This window comes from Eleutherodactylus coqui, chromosome 7, assembly GCF_035609145.1.
Source record: "Eleutherodactylus coqui strain aEleCoq1 chromosome 7, aEleCoq1.hap1, whole genome shotgun sequence".
NCBI lineage: Eukaryota > Metazoa > Chordata > Amphibia > Anura > Eleutherodactylidae > Eleutherodactylus > Eleutherodactylus coqui.
In genome coordinates, this window is record NC_089843.1 from 102,215,375 (window position 1) to 102,233,061 (window position 17,687).

Consider the following 17,687-nt stretch of genomic DNA (forward strand, 5'->3'; position numbering starts at 1 on the left):
CATGTATGCAAAATCCCTTTATAGAAATCAACAGGCGCTTTGCATTTGCAGAAATCGCATAAAAATTGCAGCTGGGTTTTAATACCTGCAAAAAGCAAAGTGTTTGTGGAAACGTATAGCAGTAGCCATAGCAGCATTATATTGGGGACCCTATATCCTTAATCCAGAATAATGACTCTACTTCCAACAAATGCGCTCACAATGTGCTAAATAGCAGGAAAACCAATGCGTCCAATGAAAACAGGGAGAAGAATACCTAAAATAACTTATAAAGTCAGTGAAAACAAAAAATATGCAAACATACAATATCAAATATGTCCTGTTTATAAACACTCATGAAATCAGTGGGAACCGGTTTGTAGACATACGTGTAGCGGCTGTGATTCATTCACACGGAGATATGAAAACTGGTCCATGGCTGGTACCCCGCACGTAGTTCATGTGAGATAAAGCAATGGACCTGTTTATAACACTGTCAGCAGGACAAACCCTTGTGAATTAGGGCTTAAATACAGCTAAATATGCAGTCCAAATCCCAATAAATGCTCCTTTCACCCCGCAGTACCAACTGGGGTACAACTGTATGCAAATGAGTGGGACATGTCTATCAGGACATGCAAGGGTGCATTCATTACAAGGCATCAGTCTTGATCAAGGTTCACTTTAAAACCCCTTATAAAATAGGACTAGAGCTAAAAATATCAGGGCTCAGCATTTGGAAGAACAGAACAGATAAGAAAACCAAGGAAACCTACCCAGAAAGCCGTTTTCACATTTTAGGTTGCGACTGTGAGTGGCTGGCTGCTTGCACTGCAACAAATCTAAAAAAAAGCAAAGAAGAGAAGTTTCAGCACCCACATATCAAATAGAAGCAAAAATAACAGAACATGCAAAAAATTACAACGATCAAATATCATCCCAAGTCCAGGCGTGGTCTCTAGAGGAAGCGCTCAGTAATAAAAGCCAACAGCAGTATCCGCTCCCAGGTGGATGCAGATGCATATAGCTTGCGTCTGATCTCTCCAGGACATAGGATTTGCATGAGAAGTAGTCGGAGCCACTATGCAATCCTGTACAGAACACATTTATGTTAAGCATGGGTCAAAGGAATGAATTTATGTAGATTACAGCTTCAGGGCATAAATGTGATAGCATAGGATTACAGCTCCAGTGCCCAGCGCAGTAGCCTGCGATGGGTAGCAGAAAAAAACGTCCCATAGGAAACCAACAGAATATTTAGACTCCTTACACAATAGGAAGCAAAAATACAAGCAGGATGGAAATCATAATAGGGAACCGGACAGCATTCTGTAGAAGCTACAAGCCATGGATAGCAAGGATGACTACATTTACCACTATGTATTAAATGAGGCCAAACAATAGCATATTGGTGGCAGCTACTGGACAATCAAATATGGAAGATCACTACCGTACATGCAGGAAGGAGGTATTTCTATCTATTACTTGTCCTGTCATTTAAAGACTAATTAAACTGGTCATAGCCCAGAGATTTTCGATGGCTATAGAAGTCATTTTATGTCCATTACAAGTAATGGGAGAATAACCATATAATACAGCACCCCCCATAGGCAGAACAGGTAGTGCCCAGGCTCTATTTCTTGCTGTACACATAGTGCTTCAAGCTTCCAAGTGAATGGGACCGAGCCTGCTACTATTACAGGCAGTTGCGCAACACAGTAGACGGAGCCGTGCTAGTTCCGGTCACCGCCGTTCGAAAAAACAGCTGTTAGATGGTTGGATCACCGCAAATCTGATACTGAACACCAATCCTGAGGATAGGTCATCACTAAAAAAGGCCTGAAAAACATTTTAAATGAGGTTATATGTGATTTCAAAAACATGGCTGCCTAGAAACAGCCAATAAGCTTGAATACGAAATAATAACTCACAGGTTAGGATTAAAAATGAACTTTTATTAGTTCAATGAAACTAAAATGACCTCATCAGGGACACACTACATACAACTAATTATAATGAAAAATCAATAGAAGGTTTCTCAACAAAATATGGACCCGTTTATAGTACAGGTTCGTCAGAACATCGGCAGGATCCACATATGAAGAGGAAGTTGACTGTTCAATAACAGAACCGGTTGTTTCAATAAATGATATTCTATCCAACCTATGTGTCCGTGTTCTTTTATCAAAAAAGACCAGATTTTGTTTTATAGGTCCGTAGCGATCTAGTCTACTAGATTGTGCGTCAATTGGATGGTGGCCATCAAGAGATATTTAATTCCACCAAAGATGTCGTCTATAATGACGTCAAAAACCCAAAAGTGGAGAATAAATCTATGGTATTAGGAGGTGTATTTATGTATTACAACGCTCTGTCACTTGGATGGTGGCAATCAGAAGATATTTAATTCCACCAAAGATGTCATATATAAATGACATCAAAACCAGAAGTGGAGGATATGTATATAATATTGGGAGGTGTGTTTTATGTATTACACCACTCTCCACAGAAATAGTGGTCAGGATGATTATTGGCACCACTAATAGATGTTGTGTAACCTTTAGATATATTTTTATATAAATGAAATATCCAAAGCAAAATGAATGCATAAGGGGCCACCTGAGAAACAGATTTATTCCCATCAGTCTACTCTTGATAAAAAGCCTAGTCTGCAATTCTTTGTCCTCTCTAAGATCTGATAAATAGTTGACCCATGTATACGGTCTAACTAGTTACAAGTCAGAAAAAACAATAACTTTGACTTTAAGGATTGATTGGGAATCCTAATGTGAATACCCATATGCGGCTACAAATATGCAGATGTATATAATTATCTGCAATTATAGTAGGTTCTAAACAAATACCAATCTAGGAGTGCGTCTACTATTGAAGATATGGATACTGAGATTTGGTACGAACATAAAAATATATCTAAAGGTTACACAACATCTGTTAGTGGTGCCAATAATCATCCTGACCACTATTTCTGTGGAGAGTGGTGTAATACATAAACACACCTCCCAATATTATATACGCATCCTCCACTTCTGGTTTTGATGTCATTTATATATGACATCTTTGGTGGAATTAAATATCTTCTGATTGCCACCATCCAAGTGACGGAGCGTTGTAATACATAAATACACCTCCTAATACCATAGATTTATTCTCCACCTTTGGGTTTTTTGACGTCATTATAGACGACATCTTTGGTGGAATTAAATATCTCTTGATGGCCACCATCCAATTGACGCACAATCTAGTAGACTAGATCACTACGGACCTATAAAACAAAATCTGGTCTTTTTTGATAAAAGAACACGGACACATAGGTTGAATATAATAGAATTTATTGAAACAACCGGTTCTGTTATTGAACAGTCAACCTCCTCTTCATATGTGGATCATGCCAATGTTCTGACAAACCTGTACTATAAACGGGTCCATATTTTGTTGAGAAACCTTCTATTGATTTTTCATTATAATTAGTTGTATGTAGTGTGTCCTTGACGAGGTCATTTTAGTTTCATTGAACTAATAAAAGTTAATTTTTAATCCTAACCTGTGAGTTATTAATGAAAATTTAGGATTCTCTGCCACGGTGAAATGTCAATACGAAATAAAGTGCGTAGCACTCTGCTATTTCTGAAGAAGAGCAGCCTTGTTTTCCTAACCTTAAATGGCCCTTTTAACATCTACCTACACAAACAATGGTCATTTTGTAAAATAAGCCAATTTCATAATTATATCAACTCTATTTATGTAAAAATGATGTTTGCTGGACTAATGTTTAACATTAACGGGTTATTAGCGGTTTTATTTTACATCTAATTTCTCTGACTTAATTATGTAAATGTTTTTGGAGAATAGGTTCAATTATCATTTAAAATGTTTGCTTAACAATTATTATCAATAGAATTAAAATGAGTTTTCTCCACTGCACTATGAGAATACCAAAAATGTTCGGAAAATGAAACCTTCCTGTAACCGGGCTCTATCACACGAGCGTAGGCGTTTTTACATTTTTACGTCCACACCATTTATTGACATGAATGGACATTTTTCCGAGATCACGTCCAGCGTTTTCTCGCCTATTCACACGACCATTAGCGCCGTTTTTAGTGAAAAAATACATTGCACCCTGAGCAAACCCTCGCTCTGCAAAAATCCTCAGCATGGTCCCTGCTAATATGCCTCCCCCTCCCTTTTTTTGTCCAGGTCCCATAGTGCTCTATAGGAGCCGCCAACGTATATGAAGCAAAAGAACTATCTTTTTGTCCAGCATCAGGGGCGTAACTATAGAGTATGCAGGGGATGCGGTTGCACCCGGGCCCACAAGCCTTAGGGGGCCCATAAGGCGTCTCTTCTCCATATAGGGAACCCAGTACTATAAGTAAAGCATTATAGTTGGGGCCCTGTTACAAGTTTTGCATCGGGGCCCGGGAGCTTCAAGTTAGGCCTCTGCCCCGTGTATATGCGTCGGTGCGTATTTCAGTCGCGTATGTTCCATTTTTGACTGTTTGACATTTTTATGCACTATATCTTTGCCCATGTGAACGGATGTATAGAAACCAGTGGCTCAGATGGTCGTGTATAACGGTCAGACATAAAAGTCGCTGTTTATGCGCTCTTGTGAATGAAGCAACACACTGCAAAAATATCCATTTTGGAACCTAACGTTAATACTACAGTAACAAGTCACATCCCTAAATTTCAGGGAGCACAGCCTATCATTCACAAGGAAAATTGAGAAGCTTATTAATACAGTCAGCCTTCCTGAAATCCAGAAGAAATGTCATCTCAAAGGAAACCCAGAGAGAAGGGAGCAGGAATTCCCAAAAATGATAACAAAAGAGTGTGGAAATTATGCCCCAAAAATATTACATATCCAACAACACAGTAAAGGTTGGGCTCATAAACTGCCCATGCATAACACCAGCTTGGTGACCCCTGAAGAAGCCGTTTAAATCAGTCAAGGCAGGGGCGTAACTATAGAGGGTGCAGGGGATGCGGTTGCACCCTGGCCGAGGAGCCTTAGGGGGCCCACAAGGTCTCTCTTCTCCATATAGCGAGCCCAGTGCTACAAATGGAGCATTATTGTTGGGGGCCCTGTTACAGGTTTTACATTGGGGCCCAGAAGCTTCAAGTTATGTCTCTGTGCAGCATAGTTTAGGTATTGGTACGGGTACAGATACAGATAGAGGGGGGGGGCAGCTCACGTTTTGCATCAGGGCCCCTGAGCCTTTAGTTACGCCCCTGAGTCAAAGTGTATAGGGCAGGATATGGTTTGTGAGTCCCTAAAGTGGACTTAATTGATACTGATTATTGCTCTCTGCTCAAATGATTTTCAATCTGTCTTTGGATTCCCCATTGTTTCTTTTTTGCTTTTCATTGGGTCTTTATTTTGGATTATCGTTTTTTCTTTTCCTGGCATCCAAGAGGTCGCGTTGATATTAGTCCACTGCATTTATTTGGAGTTCTTCCCCATGTGTGTAACGTGAACAAAGATAACCGCAATGTATGTCTTTCTTTCTGAACACAATTTGTATCCTTTTAGTAACTAAGTAAAGTATCTTTATTATTCAGTTCATCAGTTTAATATGGAAGTCATTTTATGTGCCCAACATCTTCTGTTCCGTTCATCATGTACATAATATTAATCAGGTGTACATCTAGTAAAAAAAAGGAACTGAACGGATATATCAGATAAGAATGTATGAGATTTTATCTAAAAATGTGTAACATGAACTTTTATTATGGAGGTTTTGTAAGAGTGTGAGCCCCATGAGTGAATATACGTGAATGACGAGGCAGCCACCCGTCACATTCTACACTAATTTCAGAATGAATATTAATAAGCATTTATGGCCGGTTATTGTCGTAAGCAATCATTATTAATTGTCATACATAATTCATTGTTTAAAGCACTCATTTATTATTGATGCCCTTTCTTCATATTTAACAAATCAATTATTAATATCTATGCATTCTATTGTTCTTTAGATCACTGATAAATGTCATTATTTAAGATGATTTCCTTCCCACATGCTGAGTATCAACAAAATAAAAAGCTGGGGAAAATTTCCACCTGTAAAGGTAGAGAAAAAATTGTATAGTATCCTATAGCTCTATAAACCTATAGATGAAGATATATACGGTAACATACAGTATATAAATGGAGAAAGACAGACAGAGATAAAAATTGGCTTGCTTTTTCCATGGATATGTTCAGTGTAAAGCGGATAAATTGTGCTTATCACTTCCTTAAAGAGGTTGCCCCACCAAAAAAACAAAACAAAAAACATATACTAGGGATTAGTGGGAGGCCCAGTGGTTGGAATCCCGCTAATCCCAAGAATACAGGATCCACCTGCCCCCAAATGAATTGAGCAGTGGTCATGCATGCATACTATCGCTCCATTTATCTCTATGGGACTACCGAAAATAGCCAAGTGCTTGTACTCGGCTATCTCCAATAGTCCCATTGAAATGAATGGAGTGGTAGTGTGCGTGCTGTTCTTGTGATTGGTGGACGCTGATTAAATACTTCTAAGTTTTTTTATGGGACAACCCCTTTAACTACTCATGATGAGCTACAAAACTATTTAAGCTATTGAAAAGCTCCAGAAATCAATTTAGGGTCCAAAAGTAGAAGGAGTCGCACAGGGCCTTCTTCTACGTCTTGCGAAAGATACTATATATCCGTGGAGCACATAACCTTCTGCTCTGCTGATAGCTTATGACCCTCAGCTAGTTGGATGGCAGAGTCCCATAGTAGATGACATTGTTGTGCTAGGTGCAGTGAAGTCACTTGTCCCAGACCAGACACCATGGCAAGTCTCAGCATTCTGGATATCAATATTAGTAATTGCTACTAGTACATGAATAAATTAATTCTTGCCTATAGATAAATATGGAATGTGTTGGGAGAGGTTAATTAAATTATATTCAGCTGTGTGAGAGTTCTACCGCTCATGTAATGGCATCTTATATTGAGAAGACGTTAATAGCACAATGAAATAAATGGTGGATCATGTATAAGGACAACAAGTCATTTAATATTCTGAGTACACTCATGTAAATGAACGGTTAAACTGTGCCATAATGAGAAATAAGAACATAGGGAGCTCACCGCACGTGCAAGGTACTTAAAACCAGACAAATAGCTCTATAAAAAACATTTGTGCATTGACCTGTGTCTAAGGAAGCCTTGGTATCATCCATCAATTACTCGATGCCAAGGAAATAGTTGATCACAAAATGCCTCTAAAAAGTTCCAACCAGCCCTTAAACGTTATGTTCTTCATGAATTTTCATGGCGGCACTTTTCTTATATCCTCTTTGTCTTTCGTTGCTGCTGAAAAGTTGATTCTACAAGATGTCTCTTAGACTTTTTAACCTTGAGGTTACAGCCGAGCCGAGGCAGAAAGAGGGGCGCAGAGGTTAATGACAAGGCCAAATCTTATTGGTACTTATTTTGACTGTATAGGTGAAAACACTGAGTCAAACACGTTCCCTTGTTTTAGAAGAAAGGCTTTTTTAAACAACAGCTGGAAAACATCATCTTGTTAAACCGTATAATCATATCGTGGAAAAGTACAGCAGTCTAGAAGAATTTGTTCTCCTCCGCTCCAGACCAGAAAAGTAAAAGATATTTGAAATGCTATAATACTTTAATCAACAATTTCCAGGGAACAGGGGGCTATAAAAAGGGTATCCAGACTGTACTGCCAACCTAACAGATGCATTACGTAAAGGGGTTATGCCAAGAGCACAACCCAATCCATATGCCCTATATTGTCCACTCAGGACCTCTTTCTGGAAACTTGGTGCCACAGGATGGCTATTCATTTGAATGGCTGCCATGTAATACTACATTTTACCTGCAGCAGTTGTTGCAGGGGAAATCTGTGGCTGGCCCCACTAATAATCAGCAGGGAGTGCCGGGAATGGAGTCAACTGCTCACTGCATTGTGTTGGTTGTCTCTGATCACACAATCCCTTTAAAGCAGCTGGACTCCAATGATCTGAAACAAGGGCCCTAACTAATACTGTATGTACCATTTATTAGACTGGTAAGTGGTATTTAGTGCCTCTCATACTTCCAGGCCAAGGTGCAACTGCTATCTCTGTAACCACTATAGTAACACTCCTGGAGGAAAGTAGTCAAAAATGGATGACTACTTTAAAAAGACTGAGGCTTAGGGCCCTTTAATAGTCATCCCAGCATTGACCACTCAGTGAGTGCTGGCGGAATGGCCTGTAGATTGCCGCCCACCTCCATTCGCAGTAAACAGGCCGTCGTTCATAGACAAACAACAGAGTGTTTACACCGACCAATCATCATTTGATTTTTATGCCGGCAGAAATTAAACAATGAACAATAAGCAAATGAATTATCATTCGTCACTCAGTCGCTGCAAACTATCGAGAATCTGAACGATAAACGTTCAGTGTAAAAGGACCCTTAAAACATAGATTTTGAATGGGTGAAAGATGTGTTGCGGATATCTTCCATGTTGTTTGAAGTTTTGTACCTAAGAGTTCATGTGCTCGATTGTCATAGTTCACTGTCATTGCTGATATTCTGGTGATCTCTGACTTCTATATATTATTATTTCTATTGCATTACCCAGAAGTCTGTTCCCTCTAGTAACTCTATTCTTTTGACATATATGAAATACTTTTATGAGTTTGGAGTCTCTATGGGTATGAAAAATACAGGGTATAGCTGGTGAGTCAACGCTTTTCTTTCGGGAGTATGAGAGAGATTGTCTTATACATGGTCTAATATTGGGAAATGTTCTTTGAGAAGCTAGCACTAAGATAATTGATTGTTGTTGTTCAAAAGTTACATGCAAACTAGCTATAAAGTCACAGTTCTGCATGCATGATTCACTGGGCATTCCACCGAACAAAACTATTGTTCCCATTCATATGGTATGTAGTCTGCGCATGCGCAGCCCCTTGGAGCGAGATATGCGTTCCAGTAGATATTGGAGTACGTCTGTGAGATGCAGACACACATGGTGGAGCACACGTTGCGTTCCACACAATCCCTATGACGGTAACCAGCCTGTGATGTCATCATCCTGCGCTTGGTGTCCCAATGGCGGCTATACAGGTTCTTCTGAGTGGGAAAAAAAGTTTTTGCTTCCAGGTAATTTTAGCCTATTTTTATATAGATATATGTATGTGTTGGTAAGTATGTTAGGCTTGAGAAAGGCGCCACTAGAGCGCAGAAATGCGTTGCACCTTTACCTTGCTGGGTTTCTTATGCTTGTTGGATCAAATACCCATCAACTCATTTGTGTTGGGGTTATCTTCTGCTGCCGCCTGAGCCTTTGGATCACCAGGGGACTGGGAGTGACTTCAATTACGTTATAAGTGCACCTGGATCACGGGTGCTGAGCTGGTTAAACCCCTGTCCCAAGGGATCCCCGCTCAGTGCCAGGTGAGTTAACATACATGTATTATTGACGTATCTGTCTGTGCAGATCCATCTGGCGCTTTCCTATATACTCTACAAAGCATGCATGATTCAGTCTTTGATATGCCGGCCTGGACATCTGTTGACTTTCAAAAATTAAAAAAAAAATACTTTGGAAAGAATGAAGCCAGATGAATGGATTTAGTATTCTACGCTTATAACGCACACGAAATCTAACCATCTCCCAGTTGGTCTAAGTGCTATATGTGCACAGTACGTAATCCGTGAATTTATTTTTCAGCCCTTGTAAAGTAATTGTAGAAACCACTAAATAACAGAAACTCGTTTAAAACAACAGCGTGGAGCACGCCACAAACTGAGAGTCCGCTTGGAGAAACTAGTTATCCTAATCTTTTTGAAATACGTGAAAGGAACCTTTAATTTTCTGCGTACTCACTCCTGCAAATATCCCCACTACGTGTATCAGTGCCGGATTCTCGTGTTGTGCACGCACTGGCATTAACAGAATTAACGACAGTAAATAATCATCAATTCTCACATGGAGAGAAGATACTCCCGGAGGAAAAAGAAAATTTGTTGGACACACGTTTCATTACAGCCAGCGGGCAATTTATTTTTCCTGGTTGGAGGAAAAGCTTATCAGCCATCTTGGCCCATGTGGTGAAAATGTTTTTTTTTCCTGAGAAACAAATGTAGGAAAGTGGAAGTCTTAATTGCAAGTCTTCAGACTGATCGGTGTTTTTGGAATCCCACATTACGATGGCAAATTGTAATAGTAGGCAGTGACATATGTGTCTGCACTTTCCTCCTTCGAGCTATACCTTGGCCAACAGTGAAGATGTTCTCTGTATAATGAATACTTCTATGGGAAATCACGGCAGATGTGAAGACTCAGAGTATGTATTAATCTACAGCACCAAGAAAAAAGGATTCAGACTATTAATCTCCACCAAATTAAATATTTGTTGTTTTGCTCAAAAACTTAGCCATTGTGCTACCAGACAAGTCTGCGGCGGGGCACCGGGTATATTCATCATCCTGGATAAACACTATTCTTTATTGTAAAAGGCTTAAGAAAATAACAATATTAATTATGTGAATTGATAACTACAATCGTACGGGGAAAAAAAATCCAATGAGATTACATGCTGCAAACCATCTGTTGGTTCAATAGAAAAAGAATAAAAATACTTCTTGATTTGTTTCCCGCTTCATTTTTCTTTCAATGAATGTTTAATTATGCAACTCATGTAATTGTGTAGTACGAGCTATTTCTTCCATTTTGGTCTTTAATTACTTATATACAGTATTCTATTAATGTCCAACATGATTTAGTGTTGTGTGCTTCTTCACAATACCCTATAGGCTTTCCTGTATCTATTATTATACAATATTAAGTACGAAAACTAAAAATTATTTAACGCTATCTGTTCACATGTTTTGGGGAAGGCAATGGCAAACCACCGCGCAAAAACAGTCGGCCAAGAAAATGTCACAATGTGACAACATGCTCGGAGTCAGTCATGACTTGGTGCTTGCAGCAGGGGAACTTTACCTTATTCGCATATTATTGTCACCCTACTCTACCACTTCCAGGGCAGATGTTAGATGGTAGTGAGTGCTCCTGAGAATCCATGGGTATATCCTGAGGTGTAACTTGAAGCTTCTGGGCCCCATTGCAAAATCTGTAATGGGCCCCCAGCTATAATGCTTTAGTCATAGTACTAGGCTCCCTATATGGGAAATAAAAGCCTGATGGACCCCCTAAGGCTCGTAGGCCCGGGCGCAACTGCATCTTCTGCATCCCCTACAGTTACGCCCTTGGATATATTCATGCATTCAGCAGGGGGCGGTTTACTGAGGTATTATTTTAGTAGCAATCTGTCATAACAATCCTGTCCGGCCAGTTGATATACCTACTCCAGAGTGGTCGGTTGTGTCTGCTACAGTGTAACAGCAAGCAGAAACAGGAAGCAGGTGGACTATTATATGGCATAATAATTTTGCATAGCAAAAAAGGTAGTTTGCAGCATTTACACCCCATTTCCATGGCGAATTTGCACATGCTAACATTAAAGGGAACCTGTCACATACTATAAGCATCACAAACAAAGTCATGGTACTTATTGGGCAGGGAACGTTAAGTCCGGGATAGTACTTTTTTATACTTGCCCATCTCTCCGTTTCCATTCTGTTATCCCTTGAAATTTTGGCTTGGTCTGTGACCGTGACTCTTCATTCAGTGCGCACACACTGCTACTGTTCTCTATGGAAGAGTATGAGCACTGAATAAAGAAAAGAGTCATGCTGATAGACTGGGTGTTAGTTTACAGGGGTGATGCAGCTGAAATAGAGGGCCGGGTAAGTATAAAAAGTACATTCCAAGACGTCGTGCTCCCTGGTGCTTAGAGGATGGGACAGGTTCCCTTTAAGATTTGCAGATTTGTTGCTGTGTGTTTTTACTCCATATGTGAATTCACTTGACAGTCAACTAGTTCCTATGGTCAACATAAAGTCCTTGTTCAGTTTAAACCTAGTCAGCCTATAAGCCCTGCATAGTGCTAGTAGAAGAGAAGTAAACACTGGCAGTATTTGACATATCTACATGAGTTAGTGCTTGCCAGCGTTTACTTGCCTTCTACTAGCGCTATAACATATCCCATCAGTAGCATTGGCATCGCTGGAGCGGCAGCAGTGCTCTTCCTTGCTACAAGTTCTCACAAGTGTTGTGCCTTGACAAGCACAACAGACAAAGGTAAGTGGAGAACTACCTGAGGCTCTCTCACAAGCACATATCTGGTAATGTACATGCAGAACTACATCTTCTCTTCTTTTGCATGATATTGTAAGGGGGACACATAATGGGTTAAACCCCTTTTGATGTGCTTGTATGAACATGGGTAGACTTCTATATGATCAAGGACCTTCAAAGACAGAGGTCACATGATTGTTTACAGTAATTTTGTGGCTGTGAAGTGAAAAAGACCTTTGGCCCCATCTCACAAATGGTTTAGGAACTCACTAGGAGTACCTTTGTGCTGGGATTATGCCTTGCCTCCAGGTGATGTCAATGTGGCTATCTTAGTTGTTATAGCCGCATAACAAGAAAATACAGGGAGCGGCAGCATGCAAGAGCCTGTGGGAAGGATGGGGGTGTGGGTGGGGTGGAAGATGGACTGATATATGCGACAGAGGTAGTATCTCCCCAGAAGGGACTGTGATATGGGAATTGTTATGATGTTGTGGGACATTTAGTAGAAGAATAGGAAATGTGATACAAGGCACTATGTGCGAAATGACACCATGTGAAGGTATGTAATATACGGTTACTGGAGAACAGGGCACTTTGGGGTAACAGCGCTGTGCACCAGCAAGAGATGATGTGAGGCAGAAGTGCATGAGAGATGTTGTTTTGTGTCTACAGTCTACTTTAATGCGGGATTCCAAAATTAGTAAGGTATTCTGGCAACTACAATGCATTAGGACACAATGTTAGCCATGCCACGGACTTTCAGAAAGGTAGAAAAGTATGCTGCCTCCGCCTTGGTCTGTTACAGCAGCACCATACACAACACCACCACCAACATAAGCCCTACATGACATCCATTCATTTCAGTGTTAGTGGACGTTACAGTCTTTACAAGTTAAAGGGGTTGTCCCGCGAAAGCAAGTGGGGTTAAGCACTTCTGTATGGCCATATTAATGCACTTTGTAATGTACATCGTGCATTAAATATTGGCCATACAGAAGTTATACACTTACCCCCTCCGGTGTTGGCGTCCCCGTCTCCATGGCTCCAACTGAAGCCTTCTTCTCCCTCGATTAGACGCGCTTGCGCAGTCTGCCCTCTTCTGTCCGGCTCCGCCGTGCTCGCACCGCAGAGGTCTTCTGCGCAGAAGACCTGTGCGGCGCAAGCACGCCGGAGCGGCCCCTTCAGCGCAAGCGCGTCTAATCTAGGGAGAAGAAGGCTTCGGTCGGAGCCATGGAGACGGGGACGCCAACACCGGAGGGGGTAAGTGCATAACTTCTGTATGGCCAATATTTAATGCACGATGTATATTACAGAGTGCATTAATATGGCCATACAGAAGTGCGTAACCCCACTTGCTTTCGCGGGACAGCCCCTTTAAGAGCAAATACAAGGTTGGAAATCCAATCTCTCCACTGCTCAATACATCATAAACTTCTGCAATGTTTCAGGATTATTTCTCTGTCCATCTTTCACCAACAACACTTCCTAACAAATGGATATGTCATTGCTTCCTACAAGGTCAGCACACTCTTCTCCTGCTGTTAAGATCATGTTAGATTAACCCCACTTCAAAAACAGGAAATCGGGAGAGGAAAAAGTGGATCATAAACTATGTAAATAAATTTTCCAAGAAAAAACTAACAAATGGACAGACATAGTCATACATCTGCTACCAAGTAGGCCTGACCATCAACTGACTTCAAAACTTTCGATAAGTTAGACTGATCCCATTAGCAATATGGGAATGCGAGAACTATCTAGTGCCCCATGATATATCTGCCACTGAGATTATTAATGGCACTAGCCAGGGATACATCAGAGCATCCAGTCGAGTTACAGCACAGATTAATTAGATGAGGCTCACAGAAAAGCACTGCTATAAACACAATTGATAGTTAAAATTTAGTAATGTAGAACAGAAAAATTTGTGGCTTCCAGGCACATGATAAATAGTTTTCTGCCAAAGAAGCCTACACATAATAGAAGAAAGGATATTCAGCTGCAGGGACAGGGCTGATTAGAACTCATGATCTAAGCATATAAAGCAGAACTACATAGGCGATAACGCACAACATGCAATGTAATAATGTAGTAGGAAGAACGCACTGGCCCATAAAAAGGCCAGACGTTGGTAGATTATCAGGCTCTAGGAAGCGGTTGTTGACTGTGACAGTGCATACAGGTTTATAGTATTACTTGGATAGATATGTCCAGATTATTTGCAGGTTCCACAGCAGATTAGTCTGATTTGTAGGGTACCCAGAAGAGGAAAAAATATGTTCCTGATCTGTTTAGATTTGCAGCAAAATGTATAACATTCAATTTATGGCAGTTCTTTGGTCTCTTGGATATGCAGTCCTGCAAATCAAAGTTTCAGAGAATCCCGAGACTTTATTTGTAAAGCTGAACTCCAGAATCAGAGCTACAATGTATCACCGAAAATGTAGGCGCCTCCGCACAGATAAAAAACAATAATAGCAGTTTATTGGAGGAAACCATAGATTTCAGTTGGTCTGAAAAATATGCATCCCGCAGTATCACCAATTTTAGGATTTTGCAGTGTAAGGCTTCCTTCAGGTACTGGAGATACCGCATGCGTTTTATGAATGATGCCTGCGTAGTTTTTTAGGGTACGTTCACACGGAGAAATCGCGTAACATAAATAGGATTGAGAATCCACAGCATTTTTCAAAAACTTTGCAGATTCATTACGGAAAATGTCCACGCCGTGCGGAGTGGATTTATACAATCTCCTCCGCATGGCTTGTACTGTAAATACTGCAGAACTTCTGGAGCCGTTCCGCCAGCAGAAACATTTACTGCCTGTATAGAGGAGGTCTAACTTGCCATTTTTTTCCGATAGAGAATTCTATTGAAAAACGTCAGAAAAAAATCCAGTTTTAGAACTTTTCGCAATTAAAAAAAAAAAAATGACCTAAAAAAATGCAGTGAAGGTACGCCACTAGAAAAACCGCAATGTTTGTAGGTAGAGATGAGCGAGCATACTTGATAAGGCAAACTACTGGAGCGAGTATTGCCTTATTCGAGTACCTGCCCGCTCGTATCTAAAGATTCAGGTGCCAGCAGGGGGCCCGGAGCAGCTGGGCGAGAGCGGGGAGGAATGGAGGGGAGATCTATCTCTCCCTCTCTCTCCCCCCCTCACTCTCTCCCCCCCGCAACTCACCTCTCACCCCCGCCGGCAGCCGAATCTTTAGAGATGAGCAGGCAGGTACTCGCATAAGGCACTACTCGCTTGAGTAGTTTGCCCTAGCGAGTATGCTCGCTCATCTCTATTTGTAGGTCATTTCATATTTTACTATTAACTACAGCAAACATGCAGATGCAACTGTTTTTGCCTAAAAAAACACCAATGTATCAAAAGGCAAAAAAGTGTTTTTTTTTTGCAAACAGGAAGTGTGTATAACCAGCTTAAAAATGTGTTTCTTTTGTTTACAGTACAGCATTCTCATTCTTACGCTTGCTATCAATTACTAATACAAACTGGGTAGAAGAAAGCAGCGTAAACCTTAGAAATTGCCTGCCATATAGCGGAGGTATTTAAACAGATGGGAGGAATTTATCAAGAGGAGTGCTGTAGTTTTCTGTCCTCGAAAAAGTCATTAATTTTTGCACAAGTGGCTTTTGCTAAAAAGTTTGACTTTTTACTGTTTCACACTTTTCTAAAGTGGAGAGAAAAGAGGAAATGGTTTGTGTGGTGTGAAGATTTAAACAGATTTAAGAATTGTGACTTAAAAAGTTGTGAATGTTGTTGCAAACCCACTCCGGTAGGTGGGAGGCGTAAAATGTGACTCCACATACAGACAGATTTCAAGATGCGACTGATTTATCAGTTGTGTGTGACACGGTAATACATTTGTTGCAAATAACAGCAACGTGACTTCCAGCAAAACTGGCTGGTAAAAAACCCTCGTCAGAAGCTCCCCCTTTTATTCTTTCTTGTGTCCGAAAACAAGAAATACAGAGCAGATTTTTGTATCTAAATCCTAAATAACTTTCTTTTTTAACCCCTTAAGGACTAGGCTGTTTTGTACCTTAAGGACCAGATTTTACCCATGTGGTGGTTTAACTGCCCTATTTTATGATTTTTGCTGTGTTTTTTTTCCATCACATATAGGGCTATATTTTTAATATCTTTTTCACTGATCCATAGGAGCCCCAGTTACAGGAGAAAACATCCCCTGACAGTAATCACTGGCAGAGCTGATCAGGCTCTGCTGTAGCAGGAGATCCTGGCAGTCACGTGAACCCCAGGCACGCGTAGTGGAAGTTATACTTTCACTTTCACTTTTTAGTACATAGCGCTCATTGAGTGCTGTGTACCATTGAAAGGAGGAGGCAGAAAGGGTTTAAAACCCCTCCTGCCTTCTCCTCAAGGTTATCAGCTGTGACTAACAGCTGACAACCTGACATGCTTCTGATTTATTGCAGAAGCAGGGGCTTTAATCCCCTGCTATATTTTTTACTACCAGCTGGGTTTAAAGCTCAGGACCAAGCGCCATAAATTATAAGTATAATAAGACATCCCCTGAAAATAAAACCCTGTGTCTCTTAGGGCAAAAATTAATATAAGACAGGGTCTTATTTTCAGGGAAAAAACAGGACAGTTGGCAAATAGTTTATGATGTAATTTAGTCAAAAATGACATGAATTTGTTTATTTCTGATTGGAATAAAAGTTCCCTGGAGCTGCAATGCTTATCAACACATAATGTAAGCCAATGCGCCGAACATGTTAACACATACACAATGCACACAAAGGAGGCTGCGGGCAATGACATTACTAGAGAGCTGAGGCAGCAGAGCTGGAACAATAGGCTCTAAAAATGTCTTTCAAAAGGACTTGTTTAAGCTTGAACATACAGCCGTAAGTAGAAGAATAAGAAACACAAGAAATATGTGGGAGTCAAATTGACCCATCAACTCCCAGTTTCTAAAGGCCCTTTTACACGGGACAACCATCTTTCAAACGACTGTACAAGCGCTGACGTCACCGCTAAGGACATCAGCGCTCGTGCAGAGCATTAAACTGCTCACTCCCTGCTCAGCGCTTCACCTCCTATGGTGGTTTAAGTCAGCTGAAACAACCGTGAACGACAAGTGAGCAGTTTGTCAGCATTCACACTGAACGATTATCACTCAAATTAGCTGGTTTCAACAAAATTCAAGCAATAATCGTTATGTGTAAATGGGCCTTAAGGGTGCTTTTAGACGGAACGATTAGCATTCAAAAAAGGGTTAAAATAAGCAAAATGGAATGATAATCGTACGGTCTAAACGATAATCATTCGCTTTCCGTTCAGCACCATTCTATGCAGGCATTGAACTGTTCTGAACGATTCTCATTTGAGCGAGCCAATGATGCATTTGCCCATCTAGACAGGTTGCACACGTGCGAACGAGTTAATGGTGATGTCACTCGCTCATTCAAATAAGAATCTGCTTGTCTAAAAGGACTCTTAAGCCGGGCTCACATGAGCGGATTTGT

General features: G+C 40.6%; 1 protein-coding gene across 5 annotated transcripts in view; it reads right to left on the reverse strand.

Moving 5' to 3' along the window:
• Positions 1–17,687, reverse strand: part of TENM3 (teneurin transmembrane protein 3) — a 550,183-nt gene that overhangs the window by 358,185 nt on the left and 174,311 nt on the right. For all 5 annotated transcript variants that reach the window (XM_066573504.1, XM_066573502.1, XM_066573501.1 and 2 more), the window contains exon 2: positions 756–821. The gene's annotated coding sequence lies outside the window, so the exon portion shown is untranslated. The remainder of the gene's footprint in view (positions 1–755; positions 822–17,687) is intronic.